The sequence below is a fragment of the Aquila chrysaetos genome, chromosome 3 (genome assembly GCF_900496995.4).
Source record: "Aquila chrysaetos chrysaetos chromosome 3, bAquChr1.4, whole genome shotgun sequence".
NCBI lineage: Eukaryota > Metazoa > Chordata > Aves > Accipitriformes > Accipitridae > Aquila > Aquila chrysaetos.
In genome coordinates, this window is record NC_044006.1 from 70,083,381 (window position 1) to 70,096,164 (window position 12,784).

Below are 12,784 nucleotides of genomic sequence, written 5' to 3' on the forward strand. Positions count from 1 at the left end.
GATACATTGCAAAGTTCACCATAGTTCCTTGCACTGGTGTTTTTTGTTGGCACCCTGGCTCCATTTATCATGGGCATTTAAAAGTGCAAAACTGTGAAGTTAGTGACACACCTTCTTTCAGTTGCATGGACGCAGGCAAAAGTTGCTGCTGTCTGCATATGCAGATTGAGAACTGGTATAGTTTCAATTATTTGTTCTTGATTTGTTAGCTCTAAGATTACTTTATTTCTTGCAATCTACTTTTAAGAATCTAGAAAGCCCTTGGAAGAAGTATGCTACATAATTTGTTAGAATTCATTGCAGCTCAGCTGTCAAAACAACATGAGTGCCCTTGCGTTTGGACTGATGGTAAATCATAAACCTTTAGCTTATACATTTGGTTGGGGGTGGAAAGAGTTAATCTGCAGGGCAAGCTCCCTTGACAACTTTAGAAAAAGCAAGTTATGCAAAAGTTGATGAGAAGTGAAAATCACTGAGGAAGTCGATCTTTCGAAAGGAAATGTGACATTTTCAGCAAAATCCCGCTAAACCTCCTCCTCTTGGCATCACATACGGGTGAAAGCGATCTCGTGTCTGGATGTATGGCAGCAGGGTTTGCACCGAGAGGCAGGATGCTGCTCACCTGCAGGGAGGTGTGATCTCTGCCTCTGTTCAACCTAGGTGAAAAATATGTTAGAAAGAGGATCTCAGATGTGGAGAGAAGGGGTCAGGATATCAGTTAGAGCATATTTTCCAATATCAAATGACTTGGCGTGACATTTGCTAGAGCGACCCCATTTAATTCTCATTTTAGTGTAGTGATAACTTGTACTGCAGCGTAGTCATTCGCAGAGCCCTGTGCCATGCTTCAGCAGAGTAGTGCTGCCAATGCTGCAGCACGTTCGATGTTGCCAAGATGCTGTTACTTGCATGAATGTTACTCCTTCTCTACCAAAACTACAACTGTTTACTCATTCTAAGTCATATTCAGAGCAAGGATTCAGAGCAAGGATTGTAGAGAGCACTTTTTCAATTTGGGGAATAGCTGAAGACTGAATGGGGCACGTTTTCTTAGTACATACGTTTAAAAACAGCTGGCAGCAATCAGCTAAAAAGGCAGAGAGTAAGTTAAACTATGACCTTACAGACAACCTGATGGCCAGAGAGCTCTTAGCTACTAATCCGTCACCCTTTCAGCTTTCAGCGAGAGCGACGTGTGAACCGTGAGGCCTTCAGACTGCCCTTGCTGCTGCTAGGAACCGCTGCCGTGCTACGTGCGGAGCGTGATGGTGTGTTTTGCAGAGCTACCTCACCCCTGCAACAGCAGCACCACCAGAGCGTCGAGCCACGTGTTGCTCTGTCAGTATTGCACTTGTGCGATGTGGCAGCGTCTAATACTCTTAGACGGCTGGATCAATAAACAGTGCTGCCAGCTGTTAGCAATGATAAATCTCCTGTCCACGTATACGCCCTGTTTGGATTCTATCTGTGATTTAGCATCTTGGCAGCTGCTGCAGGACTGTCTGCTTTCAATCAGTTGGCTCTGCGCCCTGTCTTCCAGCTTATCAATAGATCAGGAAGCCTTCTGCTAGTTTCTCAGGATCTGACTGTGAGGTGCTGGGCTTAACTCATTAGAGCAGGACTTGAGGGACATTCGGTACCTTGTGGGAGCAGCTTCTCCATTCATGTCACCCTACACTACCTCTAGTTGGCATAGTGACTGCTTTCTTCAACAAATTTCTCACCTTCTCTTACCTCTGTCCAAAGGTTTTTTCTTCTACTTGGCTGCCTGGAGTAGACAGAGAGTGATACTCTTCACTTCAGCCTGTTCATACAGAGGCTAAGCTTGGGCTCATTAGTCTAATAGATTTCATTGCCAATGTTTTGTCTCCTACAGCTTTTATCCCTGCTTGGTTTTTCCAGGAATAGCTAGTAAAAAGCATTGGTTTAATAAAAGACATTGCGTCTTCCTACAGGCCTTGGTTCCTCTGATCGTCACAGCCTCATGGCAGCATGAATGCTGCTGTGATGGGGATTTTTACCGTATTTTTGTATAACCTTGCTCAAGCAGGATTAGTAACTAAGTACCAGCATTGCTGGTGCTGGTGGAGCTTCACTTCAGTGAGGCTACTGAGATTTTGGAAAATGCCCTGTGTAGATATAGCCTATGGGAGAAATTTAACCTTCATTAAGCAGACAGGCTTGAAGCCTTGACGATGTCATATGTGATGAGAGTGATTGCTTGTGCCAGCATCCTCACAAAGCTCTTCTAATGGCTTTCAGTCCTGCCCTCCAGCACTGCTATTCTTTCAGCACAGGGCCCCTCTGCTAGTCAGTCTTTTGCTGTGATGTATTATTTTATGGCTTTAAGCTGCTCCTTTGCTTTTCTCTTTAAAACACTGGCGTTTTGACTTCAAACTCAGGAAAATTCTACCGCAGTTTAGACCAACAGATGTGGGGAAGGAGAGCGCGCCTGGGTACTTGTGTGCATCTGGCCTTGCCCCGCCTTGTGGCACGCAGCATCGGTTAGAGCTGGGCAAGGAGGCAGCGCCGGGCTCCCAAATTAGGACCAAGAGTGCTTTGTTTCCATCCCACTCTGGTATAAATGACTATGTAGGTCAGCGAGGAAGGATGAATCGTGCCATGTGTCCTGTACATATTAAACCCATGTTCTTTGTATAGCAGCACATGCAGTTTATTGTGGAGAGCTACCAGGGGCTGGGGCTCAGACAGAGATGGTTTCCAGCTAAGTGCACAGAACTTGCTTGAACCACAGGGTAGCTTGAATCCAATACTGGTTTTATGCATTCACCCTGGTCGAGGGAGAAGCAAGATGGTTGCCTGGTGGAGGTGTACATGCAGAACTGAGCTAGCCCAGGCTTCAGTCCCAATTTTCTCATAGTTTCTTTTTTCTGACCTAGAGCAAGTCACTTAAAGTCCTGTTTCCCTGGCTGTACTTAACCCACATCTGCTGATTTCTGCCTAGAGAAGACCTGAGCACTGCTCCTGGTCTGAACAGAACCACAGCCTGCTCCCAGTGATGCTGGTGCAGATTAGCAGTGACCTGGGACCATAAACCAAATATTCTGGTTGTCTTTGTGCCGTATGAATCAGGTGCACGTAAACAAACACTCTAATTTGAGGGAATTTTTGTAAGAATAAATGCATGGCTGGTATAAAGTACTCGATAGTATGGTGAGACCTCACGGGGACCGCTTGTGCCCTTTATCTCTGGGATATAGAGTTTAGTTACCTTGTTTATTGATTTTCTTTCCTGGGTGTAGTGGCAGCTTTATTACTAAAACACTGGCTCGCTCAGGAATGCAAGAAAACAAAAAAGAATAAAATCCTCAGTTCTGCCATTATCCTCCAAACAACTTTGATACCTGAAAGTGAGGATAAAATCTCAGCTAACGTTCGCTGCCTGCAGTAGAGACCTAGTGCTGAGGCACCCACCTTAGGCTCAGCTGTCCAGATTTAGGTTTTGCTCTGGAGGAAGCTGAGCTGTGCCATTGCATCCCCTCACCATATTGCTGAGCTCCTTTGGTTTAAGGGAATCTGGGGTAAGTGCCTCTGGTGTTGGTGGCTGCCCTTTGCCAGGGGGGTCCCACATGGATGTGCTTGCAGGACGAAGGAACTGAAGCTGTCTTGTCACAGTTCTCCAGCAATGGTTCCTTCAAAAGGAGGAAACAACCTAAATATGCTCATATGTCTCTGAGCAGGGAAATAGAGACGGGGAAATGACCAGGACCGAGCACGGGCAATTCTGCCCAGCGTGTGGTTAGTTAATGTGATGAGCCAGCCTGGGTCGTGCGTTGGCCAACGCGTGTGCGTGGGGTCTGAGGCGAGTCCCCGTGCCTTGTCCAGGCTGGGGGACAGGCGTGGGAGCAGGGCAGGCTTCGGATGTTTTCCCCTATAAGTCCCATGTCAGGTGGCAGCTGGAAAGCGGGACCTGCTCCTGAACACCATCAGCATTCTTCTTAAGAGCTTTTTTCCCTGTTAATTGCTTTGTAACCAGTTATGATTAGACAGTAATGATTCCTGGGTCTAATGATAGGAAGTACTCATTAGCACATGGGCAAGGGAGCAGTTCCCCGGAGCATGGACGTTTACCAAAAGGGAATACATGAGACATGCACACTTCCAAAACAGGAAACTGAAATTTTAGGATATAATACAGCAGCATATTCTCCATTACCATCATCTGGCACAGTCCAGAGGAAGACACAGAGGGAATCAAGTCTGCATAATACAAACTCACATAATTATAACAGTCTCAACCTGAATTTAGCCACTTGGTTTGGAAACAATTGCCCCCAAATATTGGCCTTCGACTGTAGAAAAGAAGTACTCACGGGAGAAGCTTTCATTTAGACAGAAAATTAGAGGCATAAATTAAAAAAGAAAAGCAAGTCACTTTGAAAGTAGCTACCCTTGGTTCAATATGACAAGCATCAGTGAGCTCTGCTCCATGACTAGGGATGCTGGGTGCTGCAATCGGCTAAATGAGCGTCATGTTATAGCAGCATCGTCTGTGTGGATAAGATGAGGCCATTCATTTACTTATGGAGAAGGGGGCAATCTGGGGACTCAAAGGCCAGTGTAATCTTTTTGCCGTGGTTTTCCTTTGTACCTAAGCAGAAAGATCTAAGTGGTCTAAACCCCCTGAAATTCACAGTAAAAAAAAAAAAAAAGGTGTGTGTGGAGGAAACAGCTCTGCCCGTGAGAGGCAGACAGTGCAGTACTGTGCTGAAACCCCACCGAGGTCCCTGGGGCATGTGGAAATGCTTCTAGCTGTGACATTTATTTCCAGTGCAGAACTGCCTGAATCTGTCCCGACACAAGGCACAGAAAGGGCTCCCAGCTTGTTCTTAAAATACAAAAGCAAAAAGTCATTCCTGTAGAGACCTCCTTCCTCCGGTACCTTGCAACCCTCACACGTGGACCAGGTGACAGATGGCTGTGCATTGTGCTTGAGATCAATGCATTTAAAGAGTCCAAAATCAGGAGATTTTACAAAAAAATAGGCAGCCAGCCTATGCCTGACCTCTACAACTGCATGTGCTTGCAGTGCAAGCTTTGCAAGCACTTTTTCTAGTTGAAGTAGCAGGAGGACCATTTTTGGGACCAGAGGCAATTATTCTGGTCTGCAATTTCAAGATGATGTTGACTTTTACCACAAAACCACAGAAAAGATTGGCTACAGCATTTCACAATAGCAGGGTCCCAGGAAAACATTTCCACAGTCAGACTAATGGGGACCCAAGTTCTAAGAGGAGAAGATATTCCATTGTGTAAGAGGAGAGAAAAATGAGGAAAATCAAGGTATTGTCTGCCGTTGTTATCTGCTGAAGGCCCAGCTGAATTTCTGCAGATGGTAGATAGCTTTGCCAGCTTTCACAATCCAGTGGCTTTTCTTCATATTTGTTTTGTCTTTAAGGAAACGTGCATCATTTAGCAATTAGATGTTGATCCAACCATGCAACAAGGTCAAGGAAAGCTTTTATGTTGTTACATTTTTTTCCCCCTAACATAACTAGTTTTAGAGAACATGCTCATGTGCCTTGTGTTGTGGCTACAGTGGAGGAAGAAGGCTGTGATTGCAAAGTTCACAGTTTAAAATGCAGAAAAGGCATTTACTGGGATCCCAGAGAAATAGGGGATGCAGATGAAATAGGAGCTTCCCAGGGAGCCCAGGCAGCAGAGATACACCTGGGAGAGATGCTGCTATCGCTTTATGAATTCTTACTGACTTCACTGGGGTTTTGCAGATATCTCACAGCTTGGGCCCATCCTCCCAGAGACCCAGGGCTGGCAGTGGTAATAGCTTGCAAATTAAGAGTGTTTTAATTATGCCTTTCTTCTGCATGATATCTTATATTGTGCAGTTCAACCAGTTGTTTTTTTTATTCTACATTGTTGCTTTCTTTTGCATCATCTAACTTTCTGTATATCACTCCATCATTCTTCTTTCCTTTGCACAGCTGCTGCAAAACTTTTCAGCATAAATGCCACAATAATAATAAAACCCCCTCCATCTCCCTGGTGTCAGGAAGGATGCAAGAATTAAATATACGTCCAGCATACTGTAATACAAATTGATTTGAACCTAGCTGAAAACCAATAAGTAATAAGGATTTGTTGGCTTTCCTACCTCTTTGTATGACAGCAGTAAAAGATAGTATCAAAACTCACATACTGAAACACTCCGTTGAAAATAACATTCAGAGTAAATGTAACTGGTGGTGATTTAAGGTACATCCAGGATCCCACAGACTCGGGTCTGGGCTGGGGACCCCTGCCAGTGCAGAGCAGTTACCTGGATGTCAGTGAGAGTCATCTTGGGTGGAAGATGATGCAAACTGGTCTGTGGCTATCAGAAACTCATTGTGAATGCGGAAAAGGAGGATGAGCTCATGTCTGTCTCCAGCAGGCATGCCCGTGATCCGGGATGCCAAATGGAGCCACAGGGCGTGCGTCAGAGGATTCAGGTGTTATCATTGGCAGGGCACACCAGTGTCAAGATCTGAGGCCAGGAATCAAATTCTGCTGGGAGAGACTGAGGGAAGGGAGAGCAAGCCTTTTGTGGAGCTCGTATTGTCAGTAGGCTCTCATCAGACTCGGGAACTTTTCCTCTTGTACTCTGTGGTGAGTTTTGCAATCTGATTTTACTGAGAGAAGCTCATTTTGGTAGGTCAAGGGTAGAGTCTTCCTGAGGCCCTGTGCTGATGTTGAGTAACACCAAGTCCAACGCTGCTGAAGTCCACATCTGGGGCTGTTTTTATTTTCTGCAGAGGAAGAAGCTTCTCTTTATCACACAGCGAGATCTCGGCTGCCACAGCGGTCCGTTCAGCAGCAGCAGCAGGGCTTGAAGCAGAGGGAGAAGCAGAGGCTGAGATCTGAGCCCAGCAGGAGTTCAGAGAGCAAAGCCATGGTATTGCAGGAGATGACAGAAGAGAGGTGGCAAAGCCCTCTTCAGCACTTCAGGCCATGTGGAAAGATGGGCTGATTCTTGTATTTTCCACTTTAGCTCTGACCGCATCACTGCAGAGCTTCGGTGGAAACCCCAGCAAAAACTCAGTGAGAGGCACTGCCTCGCGGAGGCAACACAGAGTTAATGTTCCCGGTGAGGCAACAGCTCCCCTAAATCCCTGGAGGCTTCGTGGAAGAGGCTGTTCAGCTCCACAGCCAAGACCTTGCCTATATGTAAGGAACTGATCCAGAGCGAGAGCCCCTCTTTGCTTTGCGCTTGCGTGAGGCAGGGGTTTGCTCTATGTCAAACACTTGGGCCAAAGAAGTTTTCCCCATCTCCTTGGTGATGTGGTCACTCCATCAGGAGATGAGACCTGGATATGCACCTTCCATCCCACCTCCTCTCCCTCCCCGTGCCGACCCCATACCAACCCCATGCCCCAGATCCCATGGGAGAGGCTGGGAGCTCTGCTGCACTGCAGCCTGGGCCTGATCTGGATGACAGGGGAGCAGGGCTGCAAGGTGCACCGTCAACCTCACATACGTGCAATTCAATATAAAACCCCAAAGGTCTGGCAAAAAGAATCGCTGTTTTCCCCTTTTCCATGCACTTCCTTATCTTGGTTTGCCTCTACTACACCTGCCAAAGCACAAGATCCCATCTAAATGCTTCTTGAAATCACAGGAAAGACTCTCCATGACCACAAGGGTGCTGAGTTGGGCCATGTTTGCTCCGTACAGCTGCTGGGCAACAAGTCAACAGGAGCTGTGTTTATGAAAGCTGGGCCTTCCCCACCCAGTTCTCATTCAAAGCAAGGGTGACAGCAGAAGTCATGCAGGATAAACGCCTTGGATAAAGCTGTGTTAATCTTGGTTTTACACCCGCTTTGTGTTTTCTGTTCACTGCTCTTTCTGCAAGCCGAGGTTCATAAAAGCCTGATGAGGTCCCTCCATTATCTTGGAAACGAAGAACCATTATCTTCGTTCTGATGCTGAATCATCTTGTCGCCTGCAAGACTGAGCTACATGGCCGGTAAAATGCTTGACTCCTCCCAGTCCAGCTATTGCTTGTCATCCTTGTGACGACCTGCACATAGGGTGTCATCCCTGTGACAACCTGCATGTAGAGTGTCATCGTTGCCCGTTGTTTGGTCCCCCCAGCGTGCTGGTCCTGCAGCCTGGGCTTTGTGCGGTGCAGGATGGTGCTGCATCCCAGCATGGTCTCACTGTGCTGCTGAGCCATTTGCAGCAGTTCTGCTGTGTCTTCTGTATTTTCTGCTTATAGATCACCCTCCCTGGAAGGTTTGTGTGCAGCTTTGTGGCAGCCAGGCTTCCACAGTGCAGAGGGACACAGCCACCGGACACCGTGGTCGGAAGGTGGGATGGAAGGGAAAAGCACCATGTCCACCTGGACAAGAGCTACAAGCATCTCCTTTGAAAAAGGGGTTTCACCCTCAGTTCAGTGACCAAATGCTTTAGTGCACTGGCCATAACTGCATTAAAACACCTGCTGGAAGATCTGAGCTGTATATTGTGGTCTGTGTCCCCTGGTTAGAGCCTTCTGCCTTATTTTTATTCCCTCCCACCAGTGGTACTTCATGGTGGTGGACCGAAGTATACCTTTTTATAAACAAATTGGTACATGCCAATTAGCATCCAGGAACTGAAATTGCCAGTTCTTTCCTAACTTTAAAAAAAAATAGCCAATTTATTTTTGAAATCTTAAGAAATGTCTTAGATGACTTGTCTGGCACGGTTCATACTAGACTGAGTGTAGCTGTATTAGAAATATCCTTAGCATTTTTCTAACATACAGAGACTTGATTCACTGGAGTCATGGAAAAAAAAGTCTTTGTGCTAAAATACCTTCGGATATTCTTTTTTAAGGCAAACGTAATATAGACTAGTATTGATGAGAATATTCTGCTCCGATGAAGATCAGAAGAGAGATGTTATGCCAGCAGTGTTGATCTGCTTAGGAAGATGAGAGGGCTGGGCAGGGACTAATGCAGCTCTCCAGCATGCTCGTGCCTCTTCAGTTCAGCTGTGCTAAACTGGCAGCTTGTCTTGAGCTGGCAGCTGCCTGTCCTGCCTGTCCTGCCACTGAGTCACTCTGTAGAACGAACTGAGGTGTAGGAGCCCTCCTTCCCCCTGGATGCTGCCTAACTGGGAGCAGGGCAGTGCTGCTCCCCAGGAGAGGTGTGATGGCGGGATGCTGAGCTGGTCCGAAGTTGTCTGACAAGTTATTTTCTAGAAAGTGCTAATTATCAAATAGAATTTCACTGAAACACACTGGTTTGAGAAATTGTTGTTTTGAACCATCCTCGTGGCTCCTCAAGGTCACAGACTTGCACTGTGTCTGAAGTTTTTCATTTTTACCTTTCCAGAGTGAAGTGTTCTGTTTTTTTAGATGACTTTCTGTTTCAGCTCTTAATGTGTTAAAGCCATATAAAACAAAATATCAAATCAAATTAGCATTTTTCACTGTGTCAAAATTAAGCATTTTGAATAACAAACACATTTCTCCAGAGCTTGTGTGAAATATCAAAATTGCTTGCTTTGTTGCATTTTCTAAAATGGAAAAAAGTCCAAATCATGAAATTTGCCACAAGAAACAGATAATAAGAGTCTCTATGTACCTTAAAAGGAGTAACTCAGTTTAAAATATTTTTTTTTTCTCTATCGTTTTTTTTTTTTTCTCTTTGCTTTAATTATCAGTGAAATTACTCTTGCAGGATCAGGACCTATTTAAAACAGATAAAATCTGCTATCATCTCCTTGACACCATATTATCTTTTCAGCTTCCTTTCTCCACTTTGGGCAAAAATGAAAACAGCTTAGTGCTCTTCACTCCGGTATTCTCAATTTTGTCATTTGGGATCCAGCACTTTTGGGGACAGCTGTAAGTCAGCCTCTGAGCCTGGAACTTCATACGAGGGCACTTTTTTTTGGCTGTGGATTTGTCTGCTTTAGCAAGTATTTGAGTGGAGCTTGAAAGTAAATAGGAAATATTGTTGATTCGTAGTAGCAGGCAGAGTTGATGAGTTTCAGCCACGTTAGAGGAGTCGTGGCTGGGCTTTTGATTTACCAAATAGCAGCAAAGGAGTAAGTCCGGATGGCACATATTTTGCCCTCTTTCATGGGAGCAGGTTTTGTACCCTCTAAACCACAGTGAAGACACTCTGTTTTTATTAGGCTGTAGATTTCCCTTCTGAAATGGTTGAGCGTGGCCAAAGCAAAAATCCCAAGCATTTGGGCTGTTGCTCGGCTGAGCCTCCTCGCCTTGGCGTGCGCTTGGAGCCTGTTGCAGCTCCCGAGGATGATGGAACGGCTCCCACTGGGAGCTGGATCAAGTTTTGAGCTGCTCCTCGCTGCTTGTTTATTTGTCCTATTCTCTGGGCTTGGCAGGTGGCATTTTTGCTCAGTGATTCATTCTCCGGCACATGCATTTATCTGGGCTGACATTTTAATCATGCAAATAAGGATCTCCTTAATGAAGAAAAAAATTAATTTCACAACTGTTGCTACAAACACAGTGACAGTCCTGCTAATGTCATTACATTTATAATACAATCAGTGGCTTTTCCATAATTACTATAAACTGGTGCTCTTAACGGCGGAGTAAAGGTTACACAAAGAGCTGTATGACTCCTCTTGTTCACTCGCTTTTTTATCAAGAGCGTTTGGCACTCTTCATATGTCCTTTTGAAATTTTTTGGTCATCACTGCTTCATTGCTTGTACTGCAGATGGCTTTGCCTTTGTTGGAGGAACAGACAAAATAAGTGGCAAGGAGACAACTCCTCTGTGACCTTTTGTGGCTTCTTGTCTTTCACATCGCAGCCTGCAGAGTAAACACAGTGACTCATTCTCTTTCGGTAAATAGCTGCCTTCCCAAGGTTTTGTTATTTGCAGGATTTTTCCGTTAAAAAAATCTGCGCCCAAAGAGCAGCAGGATGTGAGCTCTGAGCAGCCGCCAGGCTGGTTTCTGCCTCTGGACCTTTACGTATTTGGTAGGCAATAAGGAGTTAAAATACCTGGGCAGGCCCATACCCTTGTAGCACAAGTTCTTCCACAACACGCTTCATTTTTCAGTTCTGCCCCAATGCAGTGTATCAGTGACGAGCTTAAAAAACCAGTTATATAGCCAAAAAAAGGCCAGAAGAAAGGCTTCCTAAGGGGGAAGGGTGCTAAAACGCTCTGAAATTAGCAGAAAACAAGTGAGTTGTGAAACTGAGGTGTCAGGATGCTTGGCACCATCGTGCAGCGTCAGCCTGGCATGAGGAATAGCTGTTTCAGACCCAATGCCCTCGTTCTCCTCTTTTTCTTTGAAATGCTGTGAGTGAGGTGCCCAAGGCCCAGGTAAAGGTGACCTTAATCCCCCCGAGGGAAGGGGGTTGGGAAGAACTGTCTGGTCTCAAGGTAATATGAACCATCCTCAGATTGTGTTACCTCTGCAGAAAGGTGTTTTAGGGTTGGGTTTTAACCTTCTCGTTATCAAGGGAGGGTTTAAAGGTGTTGGAAAACATTTCTCAAAATAGAGCTCTTGCTCTCGAGCTCAGGGCACTGCCCACAGGCACTTGAGGTTGTTCCTTTAAAACATTTCATGTGTCAATAATGTCAGCCTCAGTCTTTCATTTTTACCCAAATGGGATGTGTTTCCCTGGTGGCAGAAATGCAGGAAAAGCAAAGCTTGGCTGCTGAAAGCAAAGCTCTCAGGAACAACAGGTTTGCTGTCAGACCTTGGGGATTTTTCAGGAGTAAAAGAGGAGGAGGAGAACAGTAAATGAAGAGAGAAAAAGCACAAAAGCAGGGAAAGGACTAGAGGATATAGGCAGGGGAGGTTCAGCTTGTCAGTGGGCAATTTAGAAACTTCCCAGGTCACTTTGGCCCATCACACCTACACTGATTAAGGACATGATACATTTAATTGACCTATCTAAACTGGAAAAGTCCTGGTGTAGATGGATTATTGGAGCTGCATCGAACAGGTAGAACCTGTATCTGCATCAGCAGCAGTCACTGTGCATGGTACAGGCTCAGTAAAAGCTCAGTGGAGTTGAAAAAATCAGTGCTTGCCCACGCTGGGCGTGCCCCAGGTGCTTTTTCTTTGCAAAGCATCTCTATCCCTGGGGACCAGAATGAGTGTCCCTGTGCTGCACTGACCCACCAGAAATTGGGACCACACTGATGGAGAGGGAGACTGGGAGAAGGACCTGGAGCTGAAGGGTTGCTGGGTCATGGGAAAGGCAGCATGGGCTGGCAAAGACCGTTAGAAAATGAGACCGAGATCTGGGAAACGATGTTGGGCACTGGGAGCAGCTGCTGGGATGGCCAGCCAGGCAAGGGGCCGGCAGGGAGGCGGGAGCGAGGAGAGGCTGGAACAGGGAGAAAGACTCACGGCCATACCCGTGCCACGTAGCACGGCACTTTTGTCACCTCAAGTGCCTGCCAGCTTTGTGCCTTGTTGTTCCCGAGCTGCCAGCAGCTACCTCTGCAGCTTGATATGTTCAGTTCAGTCCACATGTTTCCATGCATTGTTAATCTTACTTTTAGCAGGTGCTCTTTCTGTGAAAAGGAGAAATGAGAAAGACCTTGTCATTCAGCAAAGGCATTCATTTTTACTGCCTCCTTCCCCTTAGAAGATGTGCAAGCCTGCAGCTCAAGAAGACTTTTTCAGTGATGGGCCAGGGGATTGGTTCATTCACATCGAAGTGATGCTTGCATCTGGGGTGTGAAGCCTGCATTATTACTGCTCACGATATTTTCTTTCCCATATCGACCCCAGAGAGCCGCATGCCTCAGTGGGAGATTGCATCTCCCCCATGTGACAA